Raw genomic sequence first — 17,348 nt, 5'->3', positions numbered from 1 at the left:
CATTGCTACTGCGTCTACACTGTTATTGTTAGCATGCTAGCGCAATGAGAGCTAGCACGAGTATGTCTATGTGAGCTGGGAATCACACCCTCACTCCAAGTGTGGACGTAGCCAAACTGTAGACCTGGGGCAGATCCCGTCAATAAAAAGATGACATTTTTATGTAGTCACTAATCACACGTTTAAAACCTCAGTTGTAGGATGATGTGCTGAATGCTCCAAATATGAACGTTAAGGAGTCAGTCTGTATTTTAAAAATAACTGAAGAGAACTCCCCGGGCCCTGTTCTGAAAAAAAGACTTCTGCAACTCAGATGAATTTTTTGCTTCAGCAAGTTGGTGAAACTGGTGAAATGTGACTTTCTCAGAACAAAAAAACAAAAAAAGGGGGAGGGGAAATCACTCATAACATCGATACTCTTCAGGCTGGATTAATCACCAAGCAGGGGGCAGTCACCAAATGTGACATGGCAGAGGAAGGATAACAGAGGAGAGAGAGCAGTAAAAAAAAACAAAAAAAAAACCCCACACACACCATGGCAATGTGATGGTACAGGGGAATGATTGAACATATGATTCAACAGTGATTGAAGTACCTCTGCCACCTTTACTCAGTTAGTACCTTACTCTGCAAATAATCTCAGTGGGCCATATTCTGATTCCCTTCCATTCAGTAGCACCTTCCTGTATGAGTAGTTCCCTACACTTTATTAGGACTACTCATGGAGCAAAATACTGCTCAACATGAGTAAGGGAATCAGAATATGGCACCTTAAAAAAGTCAGTGGAAATACTATGTGGAGTAAAATAGACTTAAAGTGTGGTGGAACCATGCATCTTATTAGAGAAGACGCCTCTGTTATGAATCTGGGGTGAAATCCTGACTTCACTGAGGTCAAAGGCAAAACTCCTATTGGCTTTAATGGGAGTTTTGCTCACACTTGCCGGGTGTCTGACCGGAGGGAGAGGGACAGCTGATGATCATAGAGCAGGGTGGAGATGTAAAGCAGGGGGAAGCAGTGAAGGGGTTGGAGCTGAATTTTCTGAACTCTCATTTCAGTTTAGAAATCAGAATCTTTACACACTTGTCTTTGGTGTTCTCTAGATTAATATTCCAAGAATGGACCCATAAAGGTGCCTTATTTATTTCTTTTATACCAGCTGATGTTTCAGCTGTTGTCATAATAGAATGACAGTTACCCAGATATAACACCTCTACTGCTTTCTGACTGGCTTAGAGAACATGCTTCTTTCTATGCAAGACAATCAGAGACCAGTTTATCCACAAAAGGATAACTGAACTCTGTATATGGAGCAAAGGAGTGGTTAGGGATGTGAAATTGCCCATAACTCTCTGCACTTTTAGGAAAAAACCTCTCCCCGATTGGATTGTGAATGGCTTTTGCCAGTTTTGTTTGGAAATTCTTATGGAATAGCTTTCATCAGCACATACCAGCTCTGAACTTTTGAAAACATCTGTCCTAGATATTAAGTAGAAATCTTAGTCTGTTTTCTGTGGGGTTGTGGTGGCTAATGTCATGGAATGTTCCTAATCCATTCTCTAAAAACCATAGTTTGCACTCCAGTTTGAAGCTATCAGAAAGATTTCCTTTATATTTGACTAATTATCCAGAAAGCCTGTCAGAAGACAGACAATTTTGATAATTACATTGGAAAGCTTAAACACAGCATGAAGAGTGTATGAGGGATAAATACAAGAGACAGCTCATGCTTTCACTTCAAAATTGCACTTCACCCATTTATTTGGTTTGTGTGAATGTTTGATGCATAGCATAAAAGCTAATAAAAATGCATTACACCTGCTTCATGCAACGGTTATTTGGCATTTCTGGTTGGTTCTGATCCAAGAAAAGAGGCCAGTTGACCAGCTGTTGTGTTACTGTCATTCAATTGAAAGTAGGCAACTCTGCAACATATTTTTAAAAAGTAATCTTTCAATTTGCATTTCAGCAAAAAGATCCAAGATGCACTTCGAAAAAAGCCTGTATTGTTAAACTTCTCATTTTTCTTCAAAGCAATTAAATGGTCTTCATTTTTTTCCATTACCCTTTGGGTTAAATTCCCTCCATGCACCCAGGCATTGGTTAGAGCAGGGGTAGGCAACCTATGGCATGCGTGCCGAAGGCGGCACGCGAGCTGATTGTCAGTGGCACTCACACTGCCCGGGTCCTGGCCACCAGTCAAGGGGCTCTGCATTTTAATTTAATTTTAAATGAAGTTTCTTAAACATTTTAAAAACCTTATTTACTTTACATACAACAATAGTTTAGTTGTATATTATAGACTTAAAGAAAGAGACCTTCTAAAAACGTTAATGTATTTCTGGCACGCAAAACCTTAAATTGGAGTGAATAAATGAAGACTCGGCACATCACTTCTGAAAGGTTGCCGACCCCTGGGTTAGAGGATGTGTGTTGGGGAATGTTTTCTCCAAATGGCTGTAAACATATTATGTCTGAACTACTTCTAGAATATGTCAAGTTACACCTGTGTCTTCATTTATACGGAGCACATATTGGACACAACATATTTTATAAGTTCCTGTTATGCAGATTTTACCATTAATTGCTAGTCTGCAGCCTGTTATGGCTTCATTAAAATCATACTGAAGTGGAACAATTCTTTTTTTAAATGTTTCCTGTGCGGTACTTACTAGATCTTTATATTTTTCCTTTTCTTACTTTTAAAATATTTTTTCCCCCATCTCCCTACCCACAGCCTTTGCCAACAGCGTGAGTTCACAATCACAAGACAGTTTAATCATTTCCCAGTTACAGCTGCTGCACTGAGTCATCGTTCATGTCAGACTGCATTGAGTTTATTTTCAAATAATTGTATCATATCGAGTTTCCCGTTATATTGTACCAGTGATCTCATTGGAATTACATGTTATAATTCTATTGATATCATGCTATTTGGAGTTTCTTCCCCCCCCCCCCCATTTCACAGTACTGAATTCCCACTTCACATCACTTTGTACTGACAACATAATACCACATTGTGCTAACCTTACAATGGAACCTACCAATCCTACCTCATATACAAGCAATGCCATATTGAATCCCCCTTCAGATTGGACTACCGTATTTCTTTCTACACAACCTATCACCATGCAGTACTAGTGATTAACACACAACAAGCCATGCTGTGAATATTCTTGAAAACAACAAATGTCAGATATCCCTGGGAAATGACTCTCATACAAGGAAAGATCACATATCCTGGGATGTTGTGTTAATAGTATGAAATAAGAGATTTACAATGTCAGGGGCTTTGGAGTATGAACTAGCGATAGAGGCAGTGGGCCAGCCAGGGTCTGTGTTGTGTTGCACAAGACTTGCAGAAACTCCCAGAGACATTCTTCACAAAGTAGGTTGATGAACACAGGCAGGAGAGCAGCAGCTGTGACAAACTTTGAGCTAGACTGATTTGGACGATACACGCACTCAAACCTCCCTTACACCTCTACATGGTCTATCTGGATCTTGGATCCAGGTGCACAGAAGCATACAAGATGACATCCTCTCCCAGGGCAAATGTGCCGGGCATAGGCAGGAAAGGGTGGGGCTGGAGTAGGTGAACCAGTTTGGGGTGTTTCGAGTATGAATATGACAACAGCTAGAAGCCAGTAGTAAATTAATTCCCTCCTCTCTTTGGGAGCAAAGAGGAAGCTGGGGAGGAGCTGTATCTCCCAGTTATATTTCCTCTCCGGGGGTGCAATGTACATACCACCTCTTGCTCAGGGCTACATTCTAGCCCTCTGAAAGGATACAGTATGAACCCCTGCTATAGGAAGGCCACTCTAGTGGCCAGTGCAGAGGGACAGTCCTGCCCATTTGGGGAGTCTAGCACTGCCCATGATATTACACTTACAAGGTCCTTGAACTCAAGGCTGGTATTATGTCCGCCCTCTGAGCAGAAGTGCAAGGGTGGGTGTCAGGGAGTCACTAATGTGTTTAGGGCACATACAAACACAGAGCGATAGTCTGCTCTTGGCTGCACACCTCTGACTGAAGCAACATTTGATTTTGTGGGTTTAAAAATTTCTCGATAAAATAGAAATCAAGAAGGATCAAGACTTTAAAAAAAAAAAAAAAAAAAAAAAAAAAAAGCTTGTGCATAAGGCCCTTTGGAATGATTGTTCATTCCTCTCCACTACCTTCTTCGCCACCTGCCAATCGCATTACAATAAATTATAATAAATCGGGCAAGAGAGCAGCACAGGCCAAGTAGCATTGGCATCCAGGCTTTCACAGTATCCACATTGTGCTAAAGAGCCTTAGCTCTTAGTGGCTGGGGAGTGTTAGGAGCAGCTTGCATGAGAGGCAAATTAAGTCAGGAAAAGAAAGGGCTAAGTGATACTGTAAGCTGTGTGAGTCCCCACTCAGCTCCAAATAAGTCTACGTGTTCACCCTAGAGTCAAAGTGGAGGGTGCTAGAGTGGGATGGCAAAATGCACCCCGAGCCAGGGTTTTCCTATTTGCTCAAAGTTCCATGGGCCACAGAGCCTGGGAGGAGCACTCGCTGACCACATTCACGCAGAAGTCCCATACTAAATCGGTACCGCTGGTGCCAGAGTGGTCCAGAGCATCGCTCTGGCTGTGTGGCTGCAACACCAATGAAACCAGACACCCCCCAACCCTTCTCGTACAGACCATCCCTCCATACAAAATGGAGTTGCAACCTGATTCATGGGGACTCTGTTCCTGTACAGAGGAGGCTGCCGAGAATGCAAAGCCTGCAGTCATACCCTGTGTGGCTAAGAGACGGGGAGTCTCATTGGCCAAGGGAGACCCCAAGCCCCTGCAGGAGAGTGGGGGAGTGGCACCGAACAAATAGAGAGGACCAGAACAGGGCCCCTGCTGGGAGAAACTGGAATTTGTCCCCTACCCTCCAGAAGATATCTGAACTTCCTGCAGGGGCCTGGATTTATTAACAAGAATTAATTCCAATACAACACTTAGACTCTCAGCCTAAATCTTTTCTGGAGGCTTCAATAAGCTTTGGATCAGGCCGCTGGTTTGCATCTATTTTAAAGTAGTCTTAGCATCACCCTCACCGCACCATCTGAGCGCCACACAATATTTGTCCTCACAATCCCTGTGAAGTAGGGCAGGGCTGTTATCCCCATTTTACAGATAGTCACTCTATGCCTCAGTTTGCTAAGCGACTTGCTCAAGGTCAACCTGGAAGTCTGCAGGAGACTAGGGATGTGAATCCAACTCTTCCAAGTGCCAGGCTAGATTCTGAACCATGACACCATCCTTCTGTGTATATTTCTGGTATCTGGGCTGTAGTTTAACATTTTATTTCACCCACTTGGTGTACCCACCATGGAGTAAGTGAAGTCTATTTGCATAGCTTCAAACTTAAAAGTTATATAAAGCAAGGCAACCAAGGGGAAAGCAGCCACAGAAGAGTAGTGGACAAGGGAAAATATTTATTTACATTTAGGTTCCCAAGGGTATGTCCAGACAAGCAGACATGGGTGTTACCGAAGTGAAGAAGGTTGCAACTATATTGAATACATGAAACCAATACCTTGATTGCTCTCAAGGAAATAGGGTTGCCCCCAGGCTTTCCCTAGATCTGGTGCTATGGTGTCCTCATTCCATTTAAGTAGGACACCCCATAGTCCTGACACCATACTACACAGAGGCCAGATGGTCTGGAGCTCACAGGAAAAGTCTGTCCCCATAAAGACACTACTATGTACACTGAGAATAGTCTCTCCAGCAGGCAAGTGTTTGTCTCTCTGTATTTAGGGAGAAGAACAGCACACAAACAGTGTGGTCTAGTGGGTAGGTACTAGCTTTGGACTCAGAGACCTAAGTTTATTCCTGACTTTGCCACTGGCCTTCGTCTCCCACTTTGTCTAGGTAGACAGTAAGCTTTTGGGACCAGCTAGAATCTTTGGGTATGGGTTTGTATAGCAACTAGCACAATGGGGTCTAGATTGCTGGTGGGAGAGACAGATACAATAACAATCTGCTATGAGAGGGTTTAGGTCAACCTATTTTTTTGAACGACTGATGTATACTATTCCCTACTCACCAAATATTCAAAATAGCGTGGGCGGAATCTATTATAGTACTTGCCCAACTAAACTTCTCTCATTTTAACATAGAACGTTGGCTCTCTTTAATTAAAACTGTCTCCTCCTATATAACCTGATTAATTATACTCTGATTCCCCATCAGTGACATGTGTTTGAACATTGGACTGTATTGTGGCTTTGTCTAATGAGGCATAAATACTGTCTTTTATAATAGATCAGCTTTTGCCTTTCGGCTTCTATTACTCAACACAACCATTTCCCACTGGTCTGTGTGTGATTAATATAGGATTGGGGTTAGGACAGGACCACTATATAATTTAGATTCTTCTCTCAATTGTTTTTTTAAATAATGAAAAAGCCTGTTTTTGGTAGTTTTTAAGCACTATTCTAATTTATGCGGAATCTTGGCAAAACACTGTCAAATACGATTTTTAAACCAAAAAAGTCCCCAAAAGCTACTATATTTATTTAAAAAATAAGGTGCATGTGTTTTCTGTCAAACTTTGTTGTTTAAAAAGAAAAGACCTTTTATTTTTATAAATATAAATAGCAAAATTAGTTCATTGGCAGAAATATTATTTGTGTTGTACATCTCTCTTCTGGTACTTTGAAAGAACAAAAAATTTAAATAGCAAAAACCATATTTTTGAAAACACCCAGGTGACTTGGACATGTAAGCCCCGTGTTCACAATTGACTAGGTACCTAGGAACTTTTGAAAATCCTTTGACATCCATTTACATCTTTAGGCACCTTTTTAAAATCTGGCCTTAAGTGCCTAATGCCAATGGAAATCAACATCTTTGAAAATGGGATGTAGAAGAAGGAAGAATGTGTAAGGAGATTGCAATCTAAAACAGAGAAAGCAAGTAGACAAAAAGTTAGGAGAAGGGGAACAATAGAAAAATGTTATACAAGTTAACGTGATTCAGCATAGACACCCTCTTTTATTCAGAAAAGTATTCTGTGAATCACTTCCTTCAATTATTCTACCAGCTCTAACATGAATTCAGGGCAGGCAGGGATATTGTCACCTCTCTTAATCCATATGTACATGATACTGCTAGGATGGTTACCTAGGAGACATGGGTTTCAGTGCTTTCTGTATGCTGATGACTCCCAGCTCTGCTCCTCCATCACATCTGACCCAGCTTCATAGGCGGCGAGTTATATGGGTCCATGGTGCCTGGGCTCCTCCAATATTCAGAGCACGGGGGCTGGGCTCCACCAATGTTCGGGGCCGGGCCTCTCCCCCGTGACCCGCCCGCTGCCCCCTGCGCACCTCCCCCCTGAGCATCCCTGGGCAGCGGCTAGCTGCCGCTCCCCGCGCTGCGCTCCCGCCCCAATCACTGGCTGGCTGCTTTCATGCTGTGCCCACCAGTGCCACTCCACCGTTCTGGCTACAAGGGAGTGGTGTGGGCTGAGGAGGCCTTAGGAGCACATGCCGTGTGGTGCGGGGAGAGTGTGCTGCCGGCGACAGGCCCACCGACAACAATTCTGGGCCCCAGGGCAGATCAGTGGGCCCCCCTACCCCTTTCCCTCGGCTGGGGCCACAAGCCCCTGGAGAAGCCCCGAGCACCCCTCCCCCCAGGCAGAGGAGTCCTGGGCCAGCTGCAGCCCTGTCCCCCACCTGCCCAGAAGAGCCTCAGGGCAGCTGATTGTGTTGCCACTATGCTGCTGCTCCTTCCCCCATACAAGGTACTGAGAGCATGTCAACTATTCTACAAAACCATCTCAAGATTCTATAGAACCTTTGGCTTCATCATTATTCAATTCTATAGGGCTTTCCCATATGGGGAAAAGTCAATGGTTCATCTAAGTAAAAGCTTGTCTTGAGAGAAGTAAATAGAAGCAGCACTTTTATTTTAACCTCTCAAAACAACATTTGTTACAGGAATATGAATAGTCTTTCCAGGGTATATTGAAACAACCGAGGACCCAGTGTGTGCTACAGAAACACAGAATCTGTCAGGCTCAGAACTCAGTTTGGAATTGGTACCATATATTCAGATAGTATTTAAGTCTATAAAAACCACAGGCTTCTTGACTGTCACTGGATCAAAGAGAAATGGCTGTGACAGAATTTACTTGATTTAGATGCAATGTGGTGTACCTTTTAGTTATAAATATTGATAGATATATACAGCTGGGTGAAGGGTGTACATTATTCAAAGATACGCTACACAACTGTTTCACATCTGCAATTCTGCTCTCCAGAATGTTACATCTGAATTCAGAGGGAAATACAATAGGTTTGCCAGTACTTTTCTCCTGTCCTCTTTCACTACTAGCTCAGAACAGACTGGAACCACTAAAAGGAAAGCAAAAGGAGCCAATATTCAGTTGTGTAACACTATCATGTGATGTATTATACTTAAAAATGTAGGGGGATAACTGTCCCACTAAAGTGCAACATTGTAGTCTCAATTTAAAAATCAATATTGAAATAAAAAGTACAGATAATACTATTGCTAGTTTAAACCTTGCTATTATTTTACTGACCTGTGAATCTAAGGAACTATACATTCCCACACATGCACAAAAGCTTACCTCTAACACATTTATGAATACCATTATCCCTTATGATATCTGGTTATCCCAAAGCATGGTAGGTTACTCACAGAAACAAATAAAGGCAGTCCCTGGCTTGAAGAGCTTGCAATCTAAATGCAGGTACAACATAACAAGCAAGGGCCATTCTTGTGGAGAACTGTACCCTTAAGGAGCTCTGGCAAGAACTAGTTGGAACCAGTCATGCAAAGACACACATTATTCAATGCTGGTCAGTCAGAACTTGCACATTGAATGAAGCAGACCTCTCATATACTCGTTGGTTTGGAGGGATTACTGAACAGCACAACTCACCTCAGTGGAGCTCCACACAGGTGCAGAGGTCTGTCTACACAGTGCTCATCACAGGATTAGGTGCTATGCATAACTGGAAAGTGTTAGAGTCACAGGATTTAAGGCCGGAAGGGATCACTAGATTACCTGGTCTGGCCTCCTGTATGTCAGAGGCCACCAAAAACCATCCAGCCACCCCCACACCAAGCCAACAATCAGAATTAGACCAAAATATTACAGCCCTCAGGAGACTAGACGATTGTGTGCCACAGGCAGAGAACAGGAGAGATCCAGGTGATGCTGTAAATCAAAATAGGTACTTACAGTGCTTTGCACACCAGAGAAATGATCCAGTCAAAGTAGTCACAGTTACTTAAGCTTGATGGCTCTATTAGTTATTTTGGACAAGACTGTCGCTAACCTCAGTGCAGTCATACAAGAGCATATGGGGCAGGGGGGCTTGCCTCTGTCATACAGCCTCAGGTGAGTTACCCTGATCCAGAATCTGGGACCTGTACAATTGTGCAGCTGGTGTTGCTGCTGCTACCCCTACAGGGCAAGTGGATGGAGACAAGACTCATTTCCATCCTCACCTCCAACTTCCAATGGAGCTGGCTGGACCTTTACAGGATTGGGGTCAATTACTTCCCCTTCTTGTTCCAGGAGGGAGCAATTGTATCCCTAAGTTCCTCTTCCAGCTACTCCTGGGATGAAGAAGTTGATAGCAGAGTCTCCTTACACAGAGTGGTACCTAAACGTGCACTCTACCTTTAATTGAGTTTTCACAGATGCAGCAGGAGCAAGTTTGTACATGGACATAATTCCAAACCCCAAACAATATACTTGGCTTAAAGCTTCAGGTAAAAGCATAAAAATATTTTTTTAAAAAAAATTACCCAGATATTAGGGCAGGGTGAATTTTCTTTGTGAGTATCTGGAGAACACTCAAAGCAGAGGCTGATTACATATACTTTCTAAAAGATACCTTGAACTCTGCTGAGTCAGTATCCGCGGCAAACAAATTGTCCTTGAGGATGTTGATTGTTCCATAAAGTGTTACTGGGACTGTTTGGAACACTGCGGACTCTCTCCACTACTATTAAATAAAATGATGCATCCCATATTGTATGGAAAATGACAAGAAATTGGCAATGGAGGGGGGAGGGGTCAGTGGTGGTGCAAGTATGGAAAAATTGAGCAATCATGAAAATCCATGATAACAAATGGGTAGTCTAAATTGAGAGCTACAGAATTCACCTGAAATAAAATCCCACTCAAAGAGATAAGTATCCTTTCTGCATAGAAAACACAAATAGAGCACGAGGTGTGGTTTTTTCTTGCATCAAAAAAAAAATTGCACCTAAAATTTTTAAGTGGCTAGAGATCTTTCTCAAATAAAGAACAAACACACCCAGATATGGTTCAACTCACTCCTGAGTCACAGAGGCCAAAAATCTTTGCAAGGTTCAAAGAGAGACAGGATGTTTATATAGATAACAGGAACATCCAGTTAACATAGTTAGTACTTCAACCAAGGACGTACAAATCCTTTCAGATTTAAACCAACCTGTAACTCCTAGGGACTAAGATGAGAGCTTCATAATGGGCAGATTTCATACCTGCCTATTGCAGATTTTTTTTTTTATCCCTTCCTCTGAAACATTTGGAGCTGGCTACTGTCAGAAGCAGGATCCTGGACTAGATAAACCATGGGTCTGATCCAGTAATGCAATTCCTACAGTCCAGGGTGATAGAGCATCGTCTATGTATCATCTCAGTCCCATTTGAGCCTTATTGAGAGTTTAAGTAGGATTTACAGTAAGTGGTGCATATGCTTTGTTGGTCCTCTGCACAGGAATGAATTTGATCCCTCGTGCACAAAGTTTTACATACCACGTATGCTGTGGACACAGTTGAAAGCAGGACGGTGATAAATAGGCAAAGATGCAGCTCTGTGCCAAACTACATACTACAGGCAATTCAGATATTAGGTGACACCAAGCCATACGATGGGATTGCAGCCATCTTGCTGCTAGCCAATTAAAATGTGCCTTTTAAAATACCTGTATTCTCTACATTACACACCCCAACCCATACAGGGTCTGACCTGAAGTCTGTTAAAGTCAATGGGGAGTCTATGGACTTCAGTGGGCTTTTAGATAACCCCAGATTTACCACAGTAGTCAAGTTTCAGAGTAGCAGCCATGTTAGTCTGTATCTGCAAAAAGAACAGGAGTACTTGTGGCACCTTAGAGACTAACAAATTTATTTGAGCTACAGCCCACTTCTTCGGATTCCCAGTCAAGAATCTGATCTGCATGGAATTGCCCACTTTTTGCTCATTAAATGCTCTCGTTACATTAACTTTCTTTGCTCAATATTTATTAATGTTTGCACTTCCCTAAAATAGTAGCTGTAAGGAATGGACTAAACAGCTATTTATTTTAGTGTAGCGTAGCGCATCATCAGTACCCATTTCCTCATTTTCCAACTTCCTGAAGCGACATCCTTAAATGAATCCCAGGAAATATCCCTATATTTGCCCAAAAGTTTCTCCTCATTTTCAAGCATATGTATTTTACTCTGCATCACCATAACACCATCATAATGCAGCACGGTCTGGAGGAGTGAGCATATGGGGGTGGGGGGGGAGACAGGGTGTCACAAATTCTAATCCTAGCTCTACTTCTGCCTCACACTGTAGCCTTGGGTAAGTTTTCCCTCTGTCTCAGTTTCCCCAACTCTATAAAGAAGATAATGCTTCCCCACTTTCCTCAGTAAGGGGTTGGGAGGGTTAATTAATATGCTTTCAACATATAAAGCTATATGAAATTCCTAAATATCATCATTAATATAACCAAAAACAGGTAATAAAAGATATATTTAACAATATATTTCTATCATACCAAACTGTTATGCCTTTCATAGAAAACACTGTCTGAAACTGAACTGCAATAGAGGAATGGACTGACTGAACAAGCTCTAAGAAAAGGAAACCTGGAAGAGATTAAATAAAAACCATCAATACACAGAACTGACAGCTTGTCAAGACAGAGGAAAAAGAAATAGGCATGACCCAGTCAGCAAGACAACCACACCTCTGGAAGCAGATCAAAACCTTTGCCAAATGATCGAAGCGATCTCAGGAACAGCAAGTCATTTGTTTAAACAGGGAATCCCTAAACCCATACTATTGAGCTAGTTGTAGCAGATGAAAATCTTGATAAAAGTTTGGAGCAATCAGCACTGCAGAGACTTGTGTAATAGAAAACAAGAAAGCTGCTCCACAAAGGGGCTCCCCCGCCCCTCAATCCCTTTATTACTGTTGGTCAGGGCCGGCTCCAGGGTTTTGGCCGCCCCAAGCAGCAAAAAAAAGCCACGATTGTGATCTGCGGCGGCAATTTGGCGGGAGGTCCTTCGCTCCGAGCAGGAGTGAGGGACCGTCCGCCGAATTGCCGCCGAATAGCTGGACGTGCCGCCCCTCTCCGAAGTGGCCGCCCCAAGCACCTGCTTGGCCCTGGAGCCGGCCCTGCTGTTGGTACCATCATTCTTTATCACTAATGACATATCACCTACCTTTGTCATTCTCTACATTTCTATTGTGCAGAGAATAAAAAAAAAAAAAAAAAAAAGAAACCAGGGGTGAATTATACAAACACTATGGTCTAGATGGTAACTTTGCAATCCACCTTGACTAAGGGGTGGCCCACGGCCGCACTGTTCACAATCTTGATGTAAGAGGCTCCCCTGAATGCAATACGGGAAAGACAGGTTTGGTGGCATAGCATTATATGGAAGAGATTGTATATAGAATCTACTGAGACCAGTGTTCTGAGTCAAGAGGACTAAGCAATAGAATCTGTGTGGATATAAATTTCTCATCACATTGATACAAATGTACTAGCAGTGTTACACTACTGGTCTCCTGGCTCGGAAAATCTTTCCTGCACAATGTTGAGGAAGATCAAAGAGGCAACTAATTCTAATAAAACATTAACGATCTGTATATAAACTGGTCAAATGCCACAATAGGACAAGGTTGACAGAAGCAATTTCTTGTATCTTAAATGATTGCTTCTTGGGACAGCTGGCTTTAATGCACATAAGAAGAGAGGCTATTCTTGACATAGAAATTGGTTCAAGGACTAAATATAGTTGAGCTAATAAGTAACAGTGTCGACAATACTCTGCCATGTATTGATATGAGGAAAAGAAATTCTGGAAAAAAAAAATCACTTTAATCTTGGACCACAAACATCAGAACGTTTCAAAAAAGTATAAATTTAATAATGCCAAATGATTTGTTTTGTGGAATACTTCAGAATTTTAGCTTTTCTTCTGATTCTGAAGAAAAAAAAATATATGAGAATGTGTATTTTCCACAGAATGGAAATTCTGGTTTTCAGCCATCTCTAATAGCTGACAACAAAACTACTTCTCATTGACAAAAGTTTGATCACCAGCTAGCAAAATGGCATCAACATGCAGGTGGCTTGGATTTGTAAGTGATATCATGGCTCCCTGTTCTTTGGCCAGCATAAACACATCATATCAGGGCAGTGGTGGGCAACCTGCAGCCTGTCAGGGTAATCCGCTGGCGGGCCGCCAGACGGTTTGTTTACATTTGCACGGCCGCCTGCAGCTCCCAGTGGCCACGGTTAGCTGTTCCCGGCCAATGGGAGCTGCAAGAAACAGTGGCCAGGCTCCCATTGGCTTCCTGCAGCTCCCATTGGCTGGGAACGGCAAATCGTGGCCACTGGGAGCTGCGGGCGGCCGTGCAAATGTAAACAAATCATCTGGCGGCCCACCAGCGGATTACCCTGATAGGCCACATGCGGCCTGTGGGCAGCAGGTTGGCCACCACTGCATTAGGACAATGATACCAGCGATCTTTTAGAGACGAGCACTAACTATTCATAATTCTATTAATACCTTTATTAGCTGATCAACTGAAAAGCACTGGCATTCTGGAGGGAGACAATATCTCCATTAAATACATTTAAATATTTTAAAATTAGCATAAAAGTGAAAAGTTAATTGAAACATTATCTTATTGAAATGAAATAAGTCAAAATGATAAATTTTGACTTTTTAATGGAACGTTGAAAATTTTGACTTAATCAGCTGTGTTAGAACAGGCTACTCAATAGATCTGCCTATCAATGAAGTATAAACCTATACAGTATAAATGATACAAGTATTTTAGATAAGATCCCTTATGTTTAAGATAATGGCAACAATATATTAAGTTCCAATAGTGGTTTGCTTGTTTTCTAAAAAAATTGAAGTTATGTCATTTTCTTCAAGTAATTACACACCACATTCCAGAGATACTGAAATTTGAAACAGAAAGCCCCTGACAGTTTCACTTGTGATTTCCACATTTGCCAAAAAATGTCTGTACTTGATAACATAATTGCATTTGGCTCAACTTTTGAGTAATAGTTCAGTCAGGTTTTTTAATAAGTGAATTGATCTGTAGCAATTCAAACATATTGATTCATCTGAAGCTAAATAATCTTTTAACCTTAAAACAATACAATCATTTCCTCCACAAATTTACTCTATAAAGTGGAAGGGTGAGAGAGTGATACATACCTAACTACATTTGGCACTCTTCGCCAGTAATGGCAGATAAATGCATTTGCGCAGTCTAGTTTATGGATGCAGGCCCTGATCTAGTGCCCACTGAAATCAATGGGCAGATCCCATGATTAAGTCAGTGGGCTTTGGATCAGCCAAGTACTTAGCAAATATTTTGCAAGGAGTTTGGAAGACCAGAAACAATGGGAAATGTTTCTGAATGTCAGGGGTTATTCCTGATTCACACTGACTCCAAGAACTGCACAGACACCTATTACACAAGAACTATATGCTGAAGATTTGGATGTCTTTTGTGTTTTGTTTTGTGCATTGAGGGTGGAAACAGGTGCTTGAATTTGGGCTTTGCCCAAGTGTGTGTCTGGAGGATCTCAAGTTTCCATTAAACAGGAATGTGACAGTTAGGCAGGTTGAAGTAAATCTGTGTCTAAGTCACTGTTATTCTAGGTCAGCATTTTCTATCACTGTGCTCCATGAACCTGCCCAACCACCTCGCCTTCACAGACCAATATGGGGGGGGGGGGAAATCACTAAATATTCGAGATGCTATTGCCTTGCTTTATGATGTTATTGTGGTACTTGTCAACATGGCAGCACAAAGACTTCCTCTGGAGCCTGTAGTATGTGAAAGCCTCAGGGTAAGGCCATGGAGCAGCAAGATGTGCTCTCTGCCAAGCCACAGGACTATCAACTATTGCAGATTCCTTAGTGCAGCATTGAATTCATGTCACCAACCTCACAGCAAGAATGACTGGAGCAGACAATGAAACGAACACACTGAGATCAGTTCAGAATAACGACCAGGTGGCTTTCAACAGGCCCTCCAAAAAACTGCAAAAATCAGGCCATTAGATGTAATTCTTCCCCCCATCCCCTTTTGTAAATGTTTACTTTCAGAGCTGAGTTTTGTTTATTTGCCTGGGGGTGCAGGATGGTGTGGTTCATTATGAGATGGAAGTTGTGAGAGGAAGTTTCTTTTTCCCCCTTGGATTAAAGCAAGAAGGAAGAATTCTGTCCCACAGGAAAAGGAGTTGAGCCATATAAAAAGAAAAACATACTTATCAGGCAAGTTTCCTGCCTTCACCCCAAATCAAACACTTTGCTTTAAGGAAAGTTTATATTTAAGGCCTCAAGGCTTCATTTATGCAAATCATTAAAAAAAGGTTGACTGGCTTTTTTTGGGGGTGGGGGGGGGGGAGAGAAGGAAATTAAAAGAGCTCCTTCTTGGGCTTTTCTACACCAAACATCTTACATGCCTTTGTCATGTCTCCTCTCACTCTACTTCATAGACCAAATCGATTTAGTCTCTCCTCCTCATGCACATAAACACACAAGCCTCCAATTGTTTTTGTTGCCCTTTTTCCAGACCCGAGTCTTTTCCAGCGAGGAGTCTTTCAAGATAACAGAACCAAATCTAAGTTCTGTATTCACAACGAAAGGGAACATCAATTTACACAAAGGTATTCAATTGTTTTCTGTATTATCCCGCATCTCCTTTTCAATACACCCCTCACTGCTGTCATGCACTGAGCAGACATCGCCCATTGACAGTATGAGCTTTCAACTAATTCAAAATGCATCAGCGTGTACAAGGAGTCTAAATTACTCCATCCAATATACTCTTATTTGAACTTGCCCAAGTTAAATTCCATCTAGTGATGTGTTGCCAAGCTACCTAAGGAACCAATTCTACTGCCTTATGCAGCCCACCTTCTCTAGGATTCCCCTCCCCTCACCCTGAAGAAGCGGGAAGAGTCAAGAACAGACAGCAAGATATTTCATATTAGGGATGAAGACTGTAGAAGGAGGTGGGGCTGGTTGGGCCTTAAGAAATGGACTAATTCCATTACACAAGAGTTAACCAAGCACGAGGAACAGCAAATCTCTTATTGTCAGAAACAACAAGGAGTCCGGTGGCACCTTAAAGACTAACAGATTTATTTGGGCATAAGCTTTCGTGGGTAAAAAAACCTCACTTCTTCAGATGCATCTGAAGTGAGGTGTTTTTTTTTTTACCCATGAAAGCTTATGCCCAAATAAATCTGTTAGTCTTTAAGGTGCCACCGGACTCCTTGTTGTTTTTGTGGATACAGATTAACACGGCTACCCTCTTATTGTCAGAGATGCCCTCCCCAAACCTTTCTGCTCTCACCTTCAATTAGAATCACATAGCCGGAGGACCTCTTGAAGCAAGGCAGAAGGGGTGCATTTAAAAGAAAAGTGAATTAGGAAATAAAACTGCCCAGGGGGTCACAAACACTATAGATTTAATTAATACATTTTAACACTGAAAATTCACCAGGAGGGTTTCTTCTGCTGTGCATTTGTTTCTGTACTTTGTGTAATCAAGTCCCTTCCTGTATCAGTTGATTAATCTCTCTTTTTTTAAATGACTCTTATTCAGTCCGTTCACCCTGAAATGACACTTTGCAAGGATAACCCACCCACTGAAACAATTAATCCCGGTTAATTAATCTGTATTGACTTTAAAAGCAAGAAAAAAATGTTAGTGTCACCCCCCTTCCACTGCTCCCCCTATTGTCCCTTATTCTTTTAAGAAGTCATAGCAGGGGGGGGGGGGGGGGGGAAACCTTTTGACTCAGTGCAATTCTTTCTTAATCACTAGTGGGGTTGGGTAAACTTTGGACTCAGAATTCAACACCTGTCTTCTCTGGGACCCAGCTTCTTGAAAACTGGGGGGGGGGGGTGTTTAATGCTGGTATCTTTGCTTTTATGAGGGAAGGGGATTATAAAGTTGATTGACAGCTGCCCCACACTGCCAGCTTAAACTCAATTTTTTCCACATGTGCCTGGTTCACAATTTCTT

This window comes from Emys orbicularis, chromosome 9 (assembly GCF_028017835.1).
Source record: "Emys orbicularis isolate rEmyOrb1 chromosome 9, rEmyOrb1.hap1, whole genome shotgun sequence".
In the NCBI taxonomy this organism is placed as follows: Eukaryota; Metazoa; Chordata; order Testudines; family Emydidae; genus Emys; species Emys orbicularis.
Note: the sequence above shows the minus strand (reverse complement) of the source record.